We start from the raw sequence: 17,583 nt of genomic DNA, 5'->3' as shown, positions 1-17,583 counted from the left end.
CTGTTGCCTACTAATTTCTCTGTAGCTGGCAAACACAAATTAATGATAAAAGTAAAAGAAATATCTGATCGTCCTCCATAATGCAGTTGCTATTTACATCTCATATCGTATGTAAACTCTTGCATTTCCAAAGCAAAGACTGATGCATTTGTAATACAATCCAAAGAGCTCCATTATCAACCCTATGGAAAATAAAACCATATCCGTACCGGCTTGGCCTGAACGGCAAGGAATGGAACGGTTAAGCAAAGAGAACAGTTTGGCCTGAAGGTGGAAAAGAGTATTTGATCTGTAAATACTAATGAGGATTTACAAATCAGAGTGAGAATCTGCCTCATACTGCTGTTATAATGTCTGAAAGATTAATGGAGAAAAATATTAATTTTAATAGATAATTCTATTTTTCTGTGTTTTAAGGAGACCCTCATGGTCCTTTTCATTCTGATCTGGCCTACAGATCGAAACGGACTGGACATCTGGAGAGCCGGCAGGATTCCCAGGTGGGCCGATCCATCTGTCTGGCATTGCTTTGATAAATAAAGATTATGTGTTTTACATTTATTTACATATTTTGTTCCGGCCATGGCAAGTTCAAAGGATCTCATTTTATGATGCAGACTGCAGCCACTGTAGGAATTAACCCTTCTAGCTGCTGCCATGAAATGTGTATGCAGCTCAATATAATGGTCATTTGGAGGTTTTTTTTGTTTGTTTGTTTGTTTTTTTCCAGAAGGAATATGGCAGTATGAAGAACTAGTGTGCCACTTAAAGGTATAATTAAGTAATAAATTAGCAATTTAACCCTAACTCAAACAAATAAATAAAAATAAAATAGGTCTAGTTCAATGTAACAGTAAAATAATAATAAATAAATTGAATAAATAGACATTTAAAACTGTTTATTTTATTGATGTCTAAAAGCTTAGTTAAATGTAACAAAAATAATACATTAATGATTTTTTAAATTAGCAATAAATACATTTAAAACTGTATTTAATTCATGTTTTTAATAGTTATATGTAACAATTAAAAGTTCTGGTGCATTGCAAACATTAAATAAAGTGTTTTAAATGTCTATTTGTAATTTTTTAATTAATAAATTGATAATTAATTATTTCTTTTTATTTTTAAATGATACTCCTAGTTCTCCATTATGTCAAAAGCCCTATCCAAAGTGGCATATAAAATATCTACTTTTTTATTTGTATGGTAGAACAATATTTAGGGTTTAGTTTAAAGTTGTCATTGTTGTGGTGTTTGTATTTTCCATGCTAAAAACTTTCATTTGTTTTAGAATAAGCCTTAAATAGGGGACCCTTTTTCCCTTAAAAGCCTTGGGGTACAAAATGTTCCATAGTTCTTAATACTAGTTGAGAGATACGGTGAACACACCCTCGTAAGTTCATCAAAGAGTGAGGCCAAAGGTTAAGCTGAAATGCGCGACTAACAGAGACTCTGCTGACAGACCGACGGCAACGTCAGTGACAGGACTGTTATTACTGTATTATTACAGCATTATTACTATGTATTAACATCACACATCACTGTCTGCAAAAAGGACCTTTCTGTTGTGTCATTGAATGTTTGCAGATCCTAATCAGACATACTTCTGAAATCATGTGGAATCAAATAATTGCATTCACATCTTCATGCTCCTATAAAGCACAATCTGTCTCCCACATGTCAGATATGTTAAGTTATCTGCTGCGATCCATCTTCTCTTCAAAGTAAAGCTTTGTGTTTGAGGAATGCACTGGCTGAAGTGAAAAATGTCTATTAATAAGCTGTGCCCTGTTGGGGACCCTATTTCGGCAAAAATATGTCATGTCTAGTTAGGGTGTCGCTGACTTGTCTATGAGAAAACAGGCTTCAAAGCAGGACATTAGCATCAAACTTAAGAAAACAGGCTTTCTACTGGGCACATCATTCACGCACTCTTGTGGCTTGGGAAGAAAATAAAATGTGTGCTGTTTTGGGGGAGGTGAAGAGGCTGGGAGAGCATGTATATTCATGTTGACAGTCTGAGAAATCTTTAAATGAGGGTTAGAGGTTAAATGATTCTAACTTTAAGTGCAAAGATTTGTGCTGGGATGAGATTTGAGAGAAGTCTTCAGGGGGATTCACTTAAAATTGTTGAGCTGTGATCGACGACATTTATTTGCATGTTTTTTTTTTTTGGGTGCGTTCACTTTTGTAGTTCAGTTCATTTAGTCTGGACCAAAAAAAAAAAAACATTTAGTACTGGTCCGATTAGCATTCAGATTGGCAATTTTATGACTGAACTAAAAGATACCGACTCTTAAGGCATAGGGATATGTTCGAAACCTGTCAGATTGACAGATGACGTATTGCCTATTTTCAAACGGAACTTACCGAACATCCAAAACAATGCTGTGTGCTGAGATAAATGCGCTTGTTGTGTTTGCATAGCCTGCATATGATGGTATTTTGGCCACCTGGGAACTCGAGAAGGGCTTACAAAATGTGAAGAACAACCGATATGCATGAGGTTTCTGTCCTTTTTAGGGTCTCATCTTCCTGTTTTTGGTTTGTTTACTATGTCTTTGGTCCGTGTTGCGTTCATATATCATTCAAACCACACCAGAGTTCATTTGGAAGCGGACCGAGATCCATCTTTTCAGAGGTCTTGGACCACTTGTTTGGTGCGCACCAGGGTTTGGATGGCAGCGTTCATACATTCAGATGAACTGCACTAACAGAGCAATCGCACCAGGGTTCATTTTAATCAAACCAAACATGACAAGTGTGAACACATCCTTAGTGTCAATTACTGTATATGGCAAAAAAAAAAGTTTTTGTGCTGAAATACTCAAGTAGTGCAACTGTTTTGTGAATTTATTAGTTTTCTGTTCATTTTACCTGTGTTCATTGACTGTTCAGCTTCAACTCAATGCAACTCAATCAGATCACTACCCCAGCATTATTGACTGTAATTGGATGCTAATAACATATATAGATTTTAGCTTTTGGATTATCACAGAAAATATGCTCTGTGACGACTCAAAAAAAAAAACCTAGCCTAAGTGGTTGATAGACATACAACCATGTTCAAGTTACAGAACTTTAACCTTCATCATTCCAGTCTTGTATAAACAGCCTCAGAGTTATTTACTTGCATTTCTGACAACCCGGAGGCCTGTATTCTGAGCTGCTGTAGTTATTGACTTCTCCTTTATGTATGCTGTCTTGAGGTCTAATCTAGTCATGCAGTACATGAGGGAAAACCCACAACTCAATGTCTTGCTGAGTGAGATATTTGTCTTTCACCTCTTGAAATCCATCCCCTCCTCCCCTTCTTAAAGGTTATTGACAGGTCTAGAAGGCTCCAGGGTGAGTGGAGGGGCATGGAGGGGGCGGGACCCTGGTATTGAGTGACAGCCTAATGTTATTGCATCTACTGACAGATAGATCGTGTCATTAGTTCTCCATGGAAGGAGGTGGAGATCCATCTAAAGCACTCTCAATGCTTTTTTGCAGCACTTGAAACACGACTCTGTATTATTCCACAGGAAGAACGTCAACGGAAAATTCATATACTTCAGACATGCTGTTTAATACAGGTATTCATGCAGAACTAAAGAGACTGATATTAGATCAGTGGAATTACTGACAGTGACCTGATTATGTCTGTCACTAGTCAGCTAGTATGTATTATTTAGGTTTGATGGATCCTTTCAGCAAGAGAATTATCTGTTTTCAGTTAGTTTACGTTATGTATATTTACACGATAAGATAGAGGTGGATGTGCTCTATATTGAGCAAAGTCAGTGCTAAAGGGTGTTTTTTTTTTTAGGCACAGTAATGAGACTTTGACTAGCAGAATCAAGTCTGGTCCACATTTCAGCATATTCTGGCAAAGAAGTGCCCATATAGACAAGAAAAGATTGTTTTACTGACATGTAATGCAACCAGATTTTTTGAGAACTTTATTTGGTTTATACTTTATATATGAATTGAGTTACATATTACTTGTACTTACTATAGTAATAATAGTAAATTGTGCATAAGTACAAGCAACTAACCCTAATTCAATCCAATTTCAATCCAATTTCAGTCCAATCCAATTTCAAATAAATGTTGTTCTTTTGAACTTTTTATTATTGTTTTCAGAAATGTCTCTTGAGCAGCAAATCATCATATTAGAATGATTTCTGAAGGATCATGTGACATTGAAGACTGGAGTAATGATGCTGAAAATTCAGCTTTAGATCACAGGAGTAAATTACCTTTGAAAATATATTTACGTAGAAAACAGTAATGATATTTCGTAATATAATTGTGTAATAATATAAACTGTAATAATATTTCACATTATTACTGTTTTTATTGAATAAATGTAGCCTTGGTGAGCATTAGAGAATTTTTTCCCCCAAAAATAAAAAATGGTGTTTGCTAAAGCTTAGGTATTTACTATGGCTCATAATTATTACTTTTGCCGGTTCTTTATGGCAAGCTTTATGCGTGCGCTGGAGTGCATAGCATATATAACATAAACGCTCATTATTAGTTTTTTTTCTTTCCAGTATTTAAGAAATTAAATTAATATAAATGTGATTAGTCAACTAATGGCTTAAATGAGTAACTACTAGTCGACTAGAAAAACTTATTTCACATATTTTCGATCCAGCATGTCACAAAGGGTATTCTGCTTTGAGCTCGTGCTCAGCTTGCATGCTCACAGACACACACACAGAGCATCGTTCATTATTATCAGTTTAAAATTAGACTATATTTGTCTAGGCTATGACCAGGGCTTGACATTAACTTTTTTGCTCACCAGCCACTGTGGCTAGTGGTTTTCCAAATTTACTAGCCACTGAGCATTTTCACTGGCCACAATTTTGATGTTGGTAAATTACATTTTATATGATTGAAGTTGACTTTGTTATGCTTAAATTACTTTATTTTGAGTCATTTTACTTGATTTAGAAGATTTAAAACCCTTTCAAACTTTTAAATGCAGATTGACCACCCAAATCAAGAATACATTGTATATCAGCTGGTATGTACAGGTGGGCAAGAGGTGGACAATATAAGCATGGGCTAATATGAGAAATTGTATAAGTTATTTGTGTTAGGCTATATAAAAGAACAAAGAAGCAAATTACAAAAACAATAGTAAATTAAAAATAATCTTTTTTCAGATTATTTAACATCTTTTGTTGTTTGATTAACATTAATGACAGAGAGGTATTTAATTGGGCTGCTGAATGCATGGACGTAACTGACGCATATCCAGTTATTACCCACCTGTTTACGTCCACTTAAGCCATAACCGACTGTATTCACGCGAGATACTCCACACGATGGACATTTAGACATCTGTGTGCTCTGTTTAACTATTCAGGCGCGAGGAGAACTGATCGCGCGCGCGACAGAGCGCTTCTGTTGTGTCATTCAGCGCAATTCTGCCTATCCCTCATTCACTAACTGCACGTAGCCTAAATAACGAATTGTGTGATTGGATTTTAATTTTGTGCTACGACGATCTTCGACGATCATTTGGCTGTAAACTGAAATTATATTCAACCCGCCAAAGTGGCTAGTGGGAGTGGCTGTCTTATATCTACCCGCATTTGGCGGGTTGGCGGGTGTTAATGTCAAGCCCTGGCTATGACTAACTGCAGTACACACCATAGAAAAATCTTTGCAGGTCCTATATGGCTGAGAGAAAGGGCTACTCGGATGAAAACTGCATCAGTGAGCTCAATTATAGTAACGCTGCATTTTTTTTTGCCAGTAACGGTAACGGCGTTGTAATGGGAGAAAAAGTAATTTGTTTGATTACTCGTTACTCAAAAAAGTAACGGCGTTAGTAACGCCATTTATTTATAACGCCGATATTCCCATCACTGCTGATGATTACGTTTAATGAAAGATGGCCAACACTTTGACCAGTTCAGCTTTGAGATCACACTTTATATAAAACACAACTACAGTGCCAGTAAAATGTATTCAGTCCTTAGTTTTACTTTTATAGTATTACAGCATGAACTATGTCAGAGCATTTCAGCATATGTTCTAACACTGTTTTCCGATGGTGGCAAAGTCAATTGAAGTAATTGAAGACACATTGAATGCTCAAGGTGAGAAACAATAGAACAATTGTGATTCTGTACAGAACTGGCTGCCCACCAGAGCTCAGGACATCGTGTCCAAGCGAGAAGCGCTGTGATAACGTAATAAAAGTGGCTTACAATAGTTCAGATTAGTTTTATGTTTTAGTCCTATATTAGAGGAACTGTGCGATGTCAATGACACGTACATTCAATAAATCTAGAATGGAAGAAGGTGATGATGATAGCTTTTGTTGAAAAGACATCAGTTGTAAGCTAGTACTTAAATATAAGTACTAAAATTAAATTTAAGTAGTTCAATTTTATTGTTGTTCATGGTTGAAAACATGTATCACTCTAAAAAATGGTGGGTTAAAAAAACCCAAGCTGGGTAAAATATGGACAAACCCAGCAGGTTGGGTTAAAGGGCACCTATTATGCCCTCTTTCACAAGATGTAATATAAGTCTCTGGTATGGTCAAGTTTCAGCTTAAAATACCCCACAAATTTGCCCCTATTTGGGGGTGAGCAAAAACATGCCTTTTACTATATTAATATATTGCTGGCTAAAAAAATAAATCCAAAATTGGTTGAAAAAAATGGCTGGGTAAAAACAACCCAATCCCTGGTTTTGTCCATATTTAACCCAGCAGTTTTTAGAGTGTTTTGCAACCTGTCACCAACACAACATGAAGCAACGTTCAAAAAATCAAAATTTGCAATGTTAATTTGGCCTTTAGTACGCGACTAGCAACATTTTGTTAGTCACTTGGTTACTATTTTTGTTACATTACTTGGTAGATTCACCCACAGGGAAATCTCACTGGTCCAAACGTATTGACGAACATGGAAGCACAGTGGATAGAGTAAAACAAAACACTGGTCACGAATTAGAAGTCTAAAACGAAAATTTTTAAAGAGAAATGTCGGAGAAGCATGAGTTTGATGCCCAACCCTATTTGTTTGAACCACAAATGGTGTCTACTCTCACCTAAGCTTAAGTTACGCCTGCATCCTACATCATATGCCGGAACTTGATTATGTCATGAACCCGTGGACAGATGTTACTGGAAGCTAGTGATTACAGTTTATAAAGTTATAATTATGGGTATTTTTCATACAAAAAGGCATCACTTCACTTCAGTAGGCCTTTTTTAACCCCTTGGAGCCGTATGGATTACTTTTATGATGGATGAATGCAATTTTTTGGGCTTCAAAATTAAAAAAAAAAAAAAAAAAATGAATAAAGCTTGGAAGAGGCAGGATATATATATATATATATATATATATATATATATATATATATATATATATATATATATATATATATATATATATATATATATATAAACTGATTGTATTTGTCTGAAAGAAGAAAGTCATAAACACATAGGATGGCTTGAGGGTGAGTAAATTATTGGATAATTTTCATTTATGGGTGAACTATCAGAGCCCTGATTCATTTTTAGGCCATTTTCAACTTGTCAGTTAAATGCATCATACTTCCATGGTGTAACAATAAAATGTAAAAAATAATAATAATAATAATAATAATAAGAAAAAAAAGCATCAGTACACCGACCCATGACATGGTACAGCACTCATACAACGTGTTGAAATAAAGACAAAAAGCGTACATCGATGGATATAAATATAACAAAAGGAGAGTGTGATGGAACAGATTTGGCCTCTTCAGCTAATGTGCTAGTGTCCAGCTTGCAGGCAGACAATCTTATTTGAAACATGTGGGCCTCGATAAAAAAACCCAAAGTCTCTCCTCTTTGATCACTTAACTTCTCTTTTAGCGAGCCCTTGTGAAAAAAAGCAGCTGCGGCAGATATTATTGGACGTCATCCAGGGCTGATGAAACATACCTTGGTAATCCTCAGCATCTAAGCGCACAATATGTCATGCTGAAATGCAAACACACACCTCAAAGGTGAGAGGCACTCAGTTACTGCTGCAGGTATGTCAGGAATGACTACATATGCTCTCAGGTTGACGACCAGAAAACTGTCAGCAAGTGAGTGTCTGTATGTCTGCTGCAGGAGGTGTTGCCAAAGTGGGACATTTGCTATGTTGTCGGAGAGACATTATGTGTGTGTTTTTCTGATAGGGCAATGGACAGCAAGAAAAAAAAAAAAAAAAAAAAAAAAAAAAAAAATTAATGTAATTATTCATATTATAATAATAATAATAATAATAAATGAATAATAATTTGTTGTTGTTGCTGTTGTTAATATTTTAAGGAAAATACTTAGACTTATGAAGCCTTATGAGGATGAATCTAATAGAAGAAGCACATTTTTTTTTTTTTTTACTTATTGTTGCTGTTCTTTTTCTTTTTTCTTTTATTTTCTTAATAATAATAATAATACTAATGTGTGTGTGTATATATATATATATATATATATATATATATATATATATATATATATATAATACACACACACACACACACACATATATAGGAACATTTTAAATTTAAATGCTTGAATCTGGTGCATTCTGAGAGCAAAATTTAGGGTCTAGATCAATGAAGAAATGTGTTCTCTTGTAAACAATTTTGTGCTCTAATAGTAATTTATATATTGGTGATGGTAGGGCACATTAGTCACATACACAACATATAGTAGGCTAAATGATAGTTCATAAGTGGTCAAACATGTCGAGTATACATTTAAACCATTAAAAATATGTAGCAAAATAGGTTACCTTTGTTGAATCAATTAATTTCTAGAATAATTAGTGGGGGCCTGTATCTATATATCTGTATTTGTGGAACTAATGGTCACTCTTTGATTTGTTAAACAATCCAGAATGCAGTAAACACACTACTTCATTATAGAAAAAAATAACAAATGAATAAAAATGTATAATCATAAGCTGACCAAAAAAAAAAAAAAAACTTTGCGCAGTAATTTTATAAAATTTAAATGTTAATAAAAGGTTCAAAATTCTATTTGTATTCTTATAAAAAAAAAAAAAAAAAAAAAAAAAACTATTTATATTAGATTTATATGTGAATGTAAAGATTTATAATAATTTATAATAATGTAACATTAAAAGATGTTTATTTTAAATATATTGTGCAGCTTTTTAATGGGGCAACAAGATATGATAGATACTACAGAACAAAATAGGCTATTAATAATCTTTCAGTGTGCAAGACCATGATAATATGAAATGCTTCAAAACAGCAACACAAACCGCTTATGCGCATCCCGGGTGCAGAATGATGTGCGAAAGCAATATAGAGTCACAGCGCACAGTAGTGCTGTGCATTGAAAAGTTCACGGCACAAAGAGAATCCCTGTGCATATCTACATCTAACAGTATATTAATCATAAGTTATAAGATATTATACATTTCAGTAAGTTGTTCTGTATCTTTCAACATACCTTCAGATGTTCATTCATGTTTATTCTGTAACCAGTATTAACGAAGAAGAGATGATCTTATCCACTCACGCTCGGCGCTGCCGCTGAGGCACCTGAACAGAGATCTGTCACGCCACATCAAGGGTGTCAAAACAGCATTTTCTGTTTGAATTTCTTGATAAAATTGACACAAGTTGAAAGATGACACTTTGTTTCTTATCGAAAGTAACAAAACGCAGAGCTTATTGCTATTATTGGCGGTTAATGGTGGTTAGGCTATAACGCTGTATTCATCATATACTGCTTTTGTCTTATCTACCTGTCTTTGTCCGTTTTTGTAATTCACCAGGAAACAAAGTGTTCCCAAACAGGATATGTTGCAGTGTAATGCAATATTTTTGAAAAAAAAATAATGCATTTAAAAAAAATCAACTGAATCACATTTGCTCCCTGACTCATATGCGTCACAGTTGTGCTAAGTTGATTAAATAGCACATCTGTCTGTATTTGAGTTCATTATCCTTGTGTATTTAAGTCCCTCTCTTTGATCAGTTCTTTGTCTGGTATTGTTCTTTTGTTACACGCAGTTTCATTTGTTTCTCACCTGTGGAAGTTTGTTTTATATAATAAATACTAATGCTGTTCGATCCTTTTGGCATCATCTTCATCTTCATTGGACTTAAACATGACTATGTACATTTTGAGGGATTTTAAATGAAGCAGTTTAGGTTTTAACATAACACCATGTTTTTGTGAGTTTTAATTTAAAAACTTAAATTTATGGGCCCTATTTTAAAGATCTAAGCACATGGTCTAAAGTGCACTTAGGGCATGTCCAAATCCACTTTTGCTAGTTTAACGACAGGAAAAATGGTCGGAGCGCCAGGCACATGGTCTAAAAGGGTTGTCACTATTCTCTTACTAAGTAATGGGTGTGTTTTGCGAGTAACGTGAAATAAACCAATCAGAGTCTCATCTCCCATTCCCTTTAAAAGCCAGTTGCGCTCGCACCATGGTGGATTCACTATTTACACAGCAGAATTTGCAAGCAGAAAAATGAATGCTGCTTTAGCAAGGAAACGGATTTGTTTGTGCGCGCGAGCAGACCATCTACGGGCCAAGCCAGATTCCACCAAAGTATTTTATCTTTATGTACACAATAATAATCTTTTACATTGTAATCCTTTTCTTTTTAATATTTGGCATGTTTGTGTGCTGTTGCGCTTCCCTGTGTGTGTAATAAGCATAGTGTACGTGCGTTTGCACCCGCATATAGACGCATATTACTAACGCACTCTTTAAATAACAAAACAAACATTGCACCATTGACTTTAGACCAGGTTTCAGTTCGTCAATGGCGCAGTCTATTTCATTTGCCTCAAAATAGCAACGCGCCAACAATGCATCTGAGCACACCTCGTTTTCAGACCAGCTCGCCCATGGGCGCACAAATGGGCGCAAATGCATTTGCTGTTTAAACAACGTGGCGCAGGACGTGAAAATGATAACCGCGTCGGGCTGAAACTAGCAAAATAAACAAAACAAAAAAACACTTGCGTCGAGCCTGGCGCTACATTGCCAGTGTGTATGATAGGGCCCTATGTCTTATTATTTTGATGTGAAAAGTTTTTTGATTAATTACATAATAATACATAGAACCTATGATGCATTCAGATTCATTTCATTTTTTAGGATTTTGTTTACTTTTGTGTGATAAATTTTGTACTGTGGTTGTGAAGTTTTAGGGCATGCATTCGTTTGTTTGTTTATAGTTATGAAAGGCATTTATAGAGGTGATGATTTAGAGCTTAAGTCAAGTGGCTGCTCTTGTATGTTAAGTGTGTATATGTGTGTGTGTGTTTGCGCTCATGTATGTGTGCTGTTGTTGTCCATTGCAGTGGGAAGAGCTTGGCCAGTCCTCCTTGTTTGGGATAATTGCATGTTTCTGTGGTCTGTGGTCCATTCTCTGTCTCTATGTGGCCAGGGTATCTATGTGGCAGGATCCACATTTAGGAGCACTGTCTCCACTGTCCAAATCTGTCCCACTCCTTCGCTATTCCTATAGATTGCTTGCACTTTACCAATATAATACCCAGTGTATTCGCCAAAATTATATTCTAGTTCTGTGTGCAATTAGTTTCTTGGGTGCTTCGGTGTCTATATAGCTGAAAAATATATTGCAAAGATGGTTAACTCATGAAATATTTAATGTACTTAAGGGGGGGATAATGGTAATAAATCAGCTGCTGCAGTGTGTGTATGTGTGTGTGTGTGTGTGTGTGTGTGTTTGCTGGAGTTAATCTGTTTGATGAATGGATCATCTGATCACTGAAAGAGACCAAATCAAATGATTTATGCGGGAGGGTGCGAAAAAGTAAAGTCAGGGTATTGTGGTGTTTTTTCAAAAGAATTGCAGTGAACAAATGTTATGAATTATTTATTGTGCTGTTATTTTTATTTTTTTTAAGAATCTGAATTGCTTATCTGGCATTTCAGACTATACAATTAACCTGTCAACATTTGTTTTTCTTGTATTTTGTGAAGGTTAGGGTACTACATCCTAATTAAAATTCTAAAGGTATTTTAATATAATACATTTTTTCGTTGCTAGGTGGCGCCCACGGTGCCGTTTTTTAATGATCAGGGTAGCGTTTCCCAAAAGCATCGTCAGCCTAAGTTGATCGTAGCTCCATTGGTTTCAATGGAGCTACGATCAACTTAAGCTTACGATGCTTTTGGGAAACGCTGACCTGTGTATGTTTCATGAAGCCATGAGCAGAAACGCCACATGAGATATAAATATTTATTTTCAGTTAGCACCTGTGCTCTGTTTTTTTTGTAAATGAATATTACGCAATTTGTGCACATTCATTAGACGTCAAAAACAATGCAACAGGAGCATGTTGGAGGCTTGATCTTCATGTGTAACATGTCTGATTTTGTATGCAAAAACAATTTTTGTGCTGGTTTCAGTTTCTATTGGCTTTTAAACAGAGACACGCAAACAGGAGCGTGGGCGCTGTAGGTTTTAAAGGGTTAAACAATCAATATTCATTATTTCTCATCTTTTAATTTTTTGGTACTCCATTCAGTAGTTAGTAGAGCTCCTGAGGAGCTGTTTGTACCAAACCTCATGTGACTAAACAACAAAAGTATTAAGTATTTTTACAATTTGAGTCAGAAGCCATATTTTTAGCCAGTCTCTAGAAAGAAACTTATATAATGCAGTTAATTGTTCAGCTGAATCTGTAATCTAATATTTTTAACAAATATGATAACATTTTTGCTACTTTTATTATGGAAATGGAAGTTAGGCAACAGATTTTCACAATTTTCTAAAAAAAAAAAAAAAAAAAAAAGGTTTGCGATACTACAACTGTTCTGCTAAATCCTATACCTGAAATTTTAGAATAAAGTAATTAAATATTTCTTCTTACTTTTTTTTTTTTTTTATCTTTATATATTTATTTTTTGTAAAGAAGAACTGTTCACATTGGGCTAGATGCCAAATTTTTGCCATTCGGATACTAAATATGGCATTTTAGACTACATGTTAAACCAGTCAACTAATTGACAATTATTTTTCAAATTGTATTGTTGTAATGTACTGTGCATCCTTCTCTCCCGTTCATGGCCTTCTTAAAGGCCTGTTCGTGCAGCTTCTCCAGAAGAAAGGCGCAACATCACAGAAAGGCACGTCACTTTCCGAAACATTCACGTTCACTGTTTCGCACTTTTGGAATGATCTTCCCATGCAGCCCTACTCGAACAACCGAGTCCCTTACAATATTCAAGAAATGCAGAAAACTAATCATTTCCATGCATACTTCACTGAATCCTGTTGATAACCTAACTTTATATTTAAAATATTTAGCACTTCTTATATTATTGCTTCTTTTAATTGAATTGCTTTTTGTAAATCGCAATATATATTTTTTTCGATAAAAAAGTGTTCTAAATGAACGATTATAAATAAAAAGTCTGATTCATCTAAATGATACAAAAGAATAAAATATTTGTTTTGTGTCTGATATTGTATAATTTTCTGAACAAATGTTTGGATACCTGTATGATATTTTTTCAGGGAAAAAATAAATAAATAAATAAATAAACAAATAGCCTTTAAAAAAAAGGAATTATAATTGTAAAATATTCCAGACTCAGTGAGAACTCATTTAAGTAACTTAACATGCTTGTTTTTCGTTTGGAAAATTCTAAAAATTAGGTGTCAGTAGACCTTAGCACAGCAATTCTCTCCTCTCCTCACTCTCTCTAACATCAGCAACCAACAGAGCTTGGAACATCACAATCAATTGACTCGCTTCCAATTAATAACTTTAAAGCAGAAGAGAACAAGTCATATGGGAGTGCTTTATCTCCAGGCCAAATGCTCTCTTATAAATGGAAGCAGATTGGTCACATGTCTCTGTTTTATTGTTCTCGTCGCGTCTGATGCCGAGGCATACTGATATGCAGATGATGTTTTTTTCTCTCTGGTTTCCCAAACAGGCTGTGGAAAGCATAATTTAGTAAGTAGATATGTGTTGCTCAGACTAAAAGTGCCACCTCAGCATCCTGGCAGTGCCAGTACACCTAGCTTTCCAATGGCATCTGAACTTCATTATTGCAAGTTCATTTTAGACTGCAAACAAACCAAAGTAGCCGACGACAGCCCGTTTCCTTTTTGCTGTTGCCAAAAGGTCAGGACAGATGATACCCATAATCTGCTTGAAACTCAAAACTCAAAAAATGAGATGTTTCAAATTGTTTTCTGGCCATTTTACTTAAAATACTGCCAATATATGACTGATAAAGGTCAAGGCCCATCTAGAACTGGTTTAAACATGAAATTCAAATACCTCTGGATTCGTAATACATCTCAAGCACGTTGTTCTGCATTACATAAGCATGCTATAACCTCATAAGTGGCACCTGCGTTGAACTGATGCATACTACGAATGACATTTAGAATGAAGATTCATGCATGGCATTCCACACTCAACCCCACCTGATACTCCATCTTCAAGTTTCCTATCCGCAAAACCCCTAAAAGTAAGTTCAAAGCGTGATATGCATCAAGGACAAAGCTATTAGTCAACATGTTAGCCATGTCAACTCTTGTTGTACTTGAAAAACGCCAGGCGTGCATGTTCATTGCAAGTCCAACATTGCTGCATTTCTTCAAAAAACATTTCTTTGAAAGTAAAACCCAGCAATTCTTCACCATAGCCATTATGGAATAGAAGCCTTTTAATACTCTTTTTTTTCTCTACCATTTTTTTTTATTTTTCAAAGGAATAAAGCAAAATATAAATAACATCAAGTATTCACCTACCTAAAAAAAAGTCTTTCTGTGAATTTGCAGAGGGCTGTGAATAACAATTCAGGTTCATTTATTGCTTGTCTGGACTGGCTTGCTTTTGCCGAGAGCAACAATTTAAGGGAAGCAGGTGTGATTTGAAACATTGACCCTTAGGAGAACCCTCTATGGAGCTGTTCTCAGCCAATCACTGATCTAATCTTCAACCTGTCAATCAAACTTACAGTACGGGCCCCTTACAGGGAAATCTGCAAATATGAAGTTGAATATTTAACATAATACTATGACAATTTTGAAATGTCAGTTGTTTTTTATTTTTATTTGCACAGTTGATATATGACTCATGCTGTAACCTGAATTCATTGTCCTACTTATTTGGCATCAATCTTACATTTTGTCTAGTGTTTAAAAAGTTTTTTTTTTTTTTTTTGCAATATTTTATCATTTTACTTTATTGAAGTCCACTTATAATGTTAGTAATATTATAAAAACAGCCATAATGTAGTTTCTCATGAGCATTTTCCATTAGTTTGTCTGCAACAGCAAATAGGTGTCGTTCAATAATAATAATAATAAAAAAATAATAATAATAATAATCTGATAAACTCTGGTAAGAACCCAGTTTGCTTATAAGTGTGTGTGTGTGTAATATGTATATATATATATATATATATATATATATATATATATAATATATATATATATATATATATATATATATATAATTTATTTATTTAATTTATTTATTTTTTTTTTTTTTCAGTTTAACACATTGAAAATATTTAACGCAATTAACATCCCATTAGCATCCATCTAGTCTGTCATCCTTTGGCTGCTCTACAATATATGATCACACTATCATTCATTCAAGTATTAAACCATTCATGTACAATAAAAAACAAAAAACTGTCCTCAAATCTGTACTGGTGCGCATCTGTGAAACGGTTCTCTGTGAACAAACACCTGGAACATGCGCAAAACGGCACTTCAAAATGTGGCAGCGCCACATTGAGATCTCTTTCATGCTTGAATGGATAAAAACACACAAAAATGTCAAAATTCTAATTTTGTTGTTTATCCTTCTAAGCACAGTCTTAAATTAGTTAAAAAATGTTAAATAAACTTAAAGAGCTGAAAATTATTCAAGATATTATTCAAGACATTATTTATTTTCTGTATATTTACCTGTACGACCTGAAAATCTTAAAGCACTGTTTACAGTTGTGAAAATTGTGTTAAGTTCACTCAAATTAAAAGTTTTTAAATTTAAAAGCCTTTTAAATGTTTAGTTTTTTAAAAAAAAAATATTTACATAGCTTTTAATTGTACTGTAATGTTGAATGGCTGTAATAAACGGCTAAAATTGAGGAAAAAAAAATCCATTTAATCCATATTGTGCACCCTCTGATAGATCAGAGTGGGAGATGATAACATGCCGGGAGGTTGCTGTTTATGTGCGTTGGCTTAAGAACAAAAAATACAAATTATGGTTAAAAGAAAGATCAAATCCTTGTGTAGCCTCCTGTAAAACCTACAAAAATGATGTGCAGCTTTTCACCATGCGTGAATGTGCTTTCGAGCCATGTGAAAGGTAAGCTGTAGGGAATTTGGCTTGAGGCTGGATAAATCATGGGATGATTTTCATTTTTGGGTGAACTATCTCTTTAAGTTTATTTAACCCTCTGGAGTCTGAGGCTGATTTGGGGCCTGGAGAAGTTTTGACATGCCCTGACATTTGTGCTTTTTTCAGTTGTTCATAAACATATTAATGGAAAAAGTGTCATTACACTGTATTCAGCACAAACTAGGCTACCATAATATGTGAGGAACATGTATGCATATGTTTGTGGTTTTGAAGGAATAACGTTTATGCGTGGTTATTGAAAAAAACAAAAAAATTAAGTCACAGAAATAAGGCCAAAAATATATATTAAATCTGTGTTTACAAGACTTCTGGGTATTGGAGGTTGTAGGCTAGAGCTTTTGCTTCAAATTTATGTAAAAAATATATTGCCTACTTGTTCATATAAAACAATATATTGATTTAGTTTTTGTAAGACTCTTTTTGTCAAGAAACACAGTATGCGTGGAGGCGTGAATCATGAATAATGGGTCATTTACACCTGAGAAGACAAATAATCACTTAAAGAACCTCTAATGGTGCTGCATATTAATGAGGACATTCAGTCAGGTAGGCTGTGAAAAAAAACCTTATAAAAGAATATAAAAAAAATTATATTCTTTAAAATATAATGTATTTCTGTGATGCAAAGAGTCTGACTATAGGTTTTTAGTTTAAAAGCATGCACATTTGGAGAAATATTGATGGATTCTTATATGTTTGTCAATTTTCTATAAAGATTTTATTCTATACAGAGTTTATTCTATATTCATTGTCATCACTATGAGCGCTGGTGTTTTCAATTCATTCTTGCAGTCGGAGGGCTCTCTGTTAGCCTGACTTCGTCATACTCATATTCTAGGAAGAATGTGGGTCTGATACTGCTCCATTGCACTTGAATTATGGGGCGTGTCTTAAACGAACCAGGAAAAAAAAAAAAACCTCTGCACTCAATTGGATAGACCTACAACCAATCAAAGCAACGCAGTAAGTGACGTATGTTGAACTTGTACTTAAACTTTTGCCGAATCCCGTTGGAAGGACGGCAAACACATCTTTCCCATCGACAAATGCCTTGATTGTGGTTCTTTGTTCGTCTTTTAAAATTAATGCGCTGTCGATTTCTTTTATTACAGACGTGATAGCGGAATCTAAACATCTTACTTCTCCAGCTGCAGTCATCGT

The 17,583-nt window shown here is 34.6% G+C and overlaps 1 long non-coding RNA gene across 2 annotated transcripts in view; it reads left to right on the top strand.

The window, feature by feature from the left end:
• LOC137015380 (uncharacterized) overlaps window positions 1-17,583 on the top strand; it is a 232,803-nt gene that overhangs the window by 154,887 nt on the left and 60,333 nt on the right. For both annotated transcript variants that reach the window (XR_010893952.1, XR_010893953.1), the window contains exon 2: window positions 418-500. This is a non-coding gene — a long non-coding RNA (uncharacterized lncRNA). The remainder of the gene's footprint in view (window positions 1-417; window positions 501-17,583) is intronic.

Source organism: Chanodichthys erythropterus, chromosome 24 (genome assembly GCF_024489055.1).
Source record: "Chanodichthys erythropterus isolate Z2021 chromosome 24, ASM2448905v1, whole genome shotgun sequence".
Taxonomy (NCBI): Eukaryota; Metazoa; Chordata; class Actinopteri; order Cypriniformes; family Xenocyprididae; genus Chanodichthys; species Chanodichthys erythropterus.
Note: the sequence above shows the minus strand (reverse complement) of the source record. Positions and strands in the feature narration are given on the sequence as shown.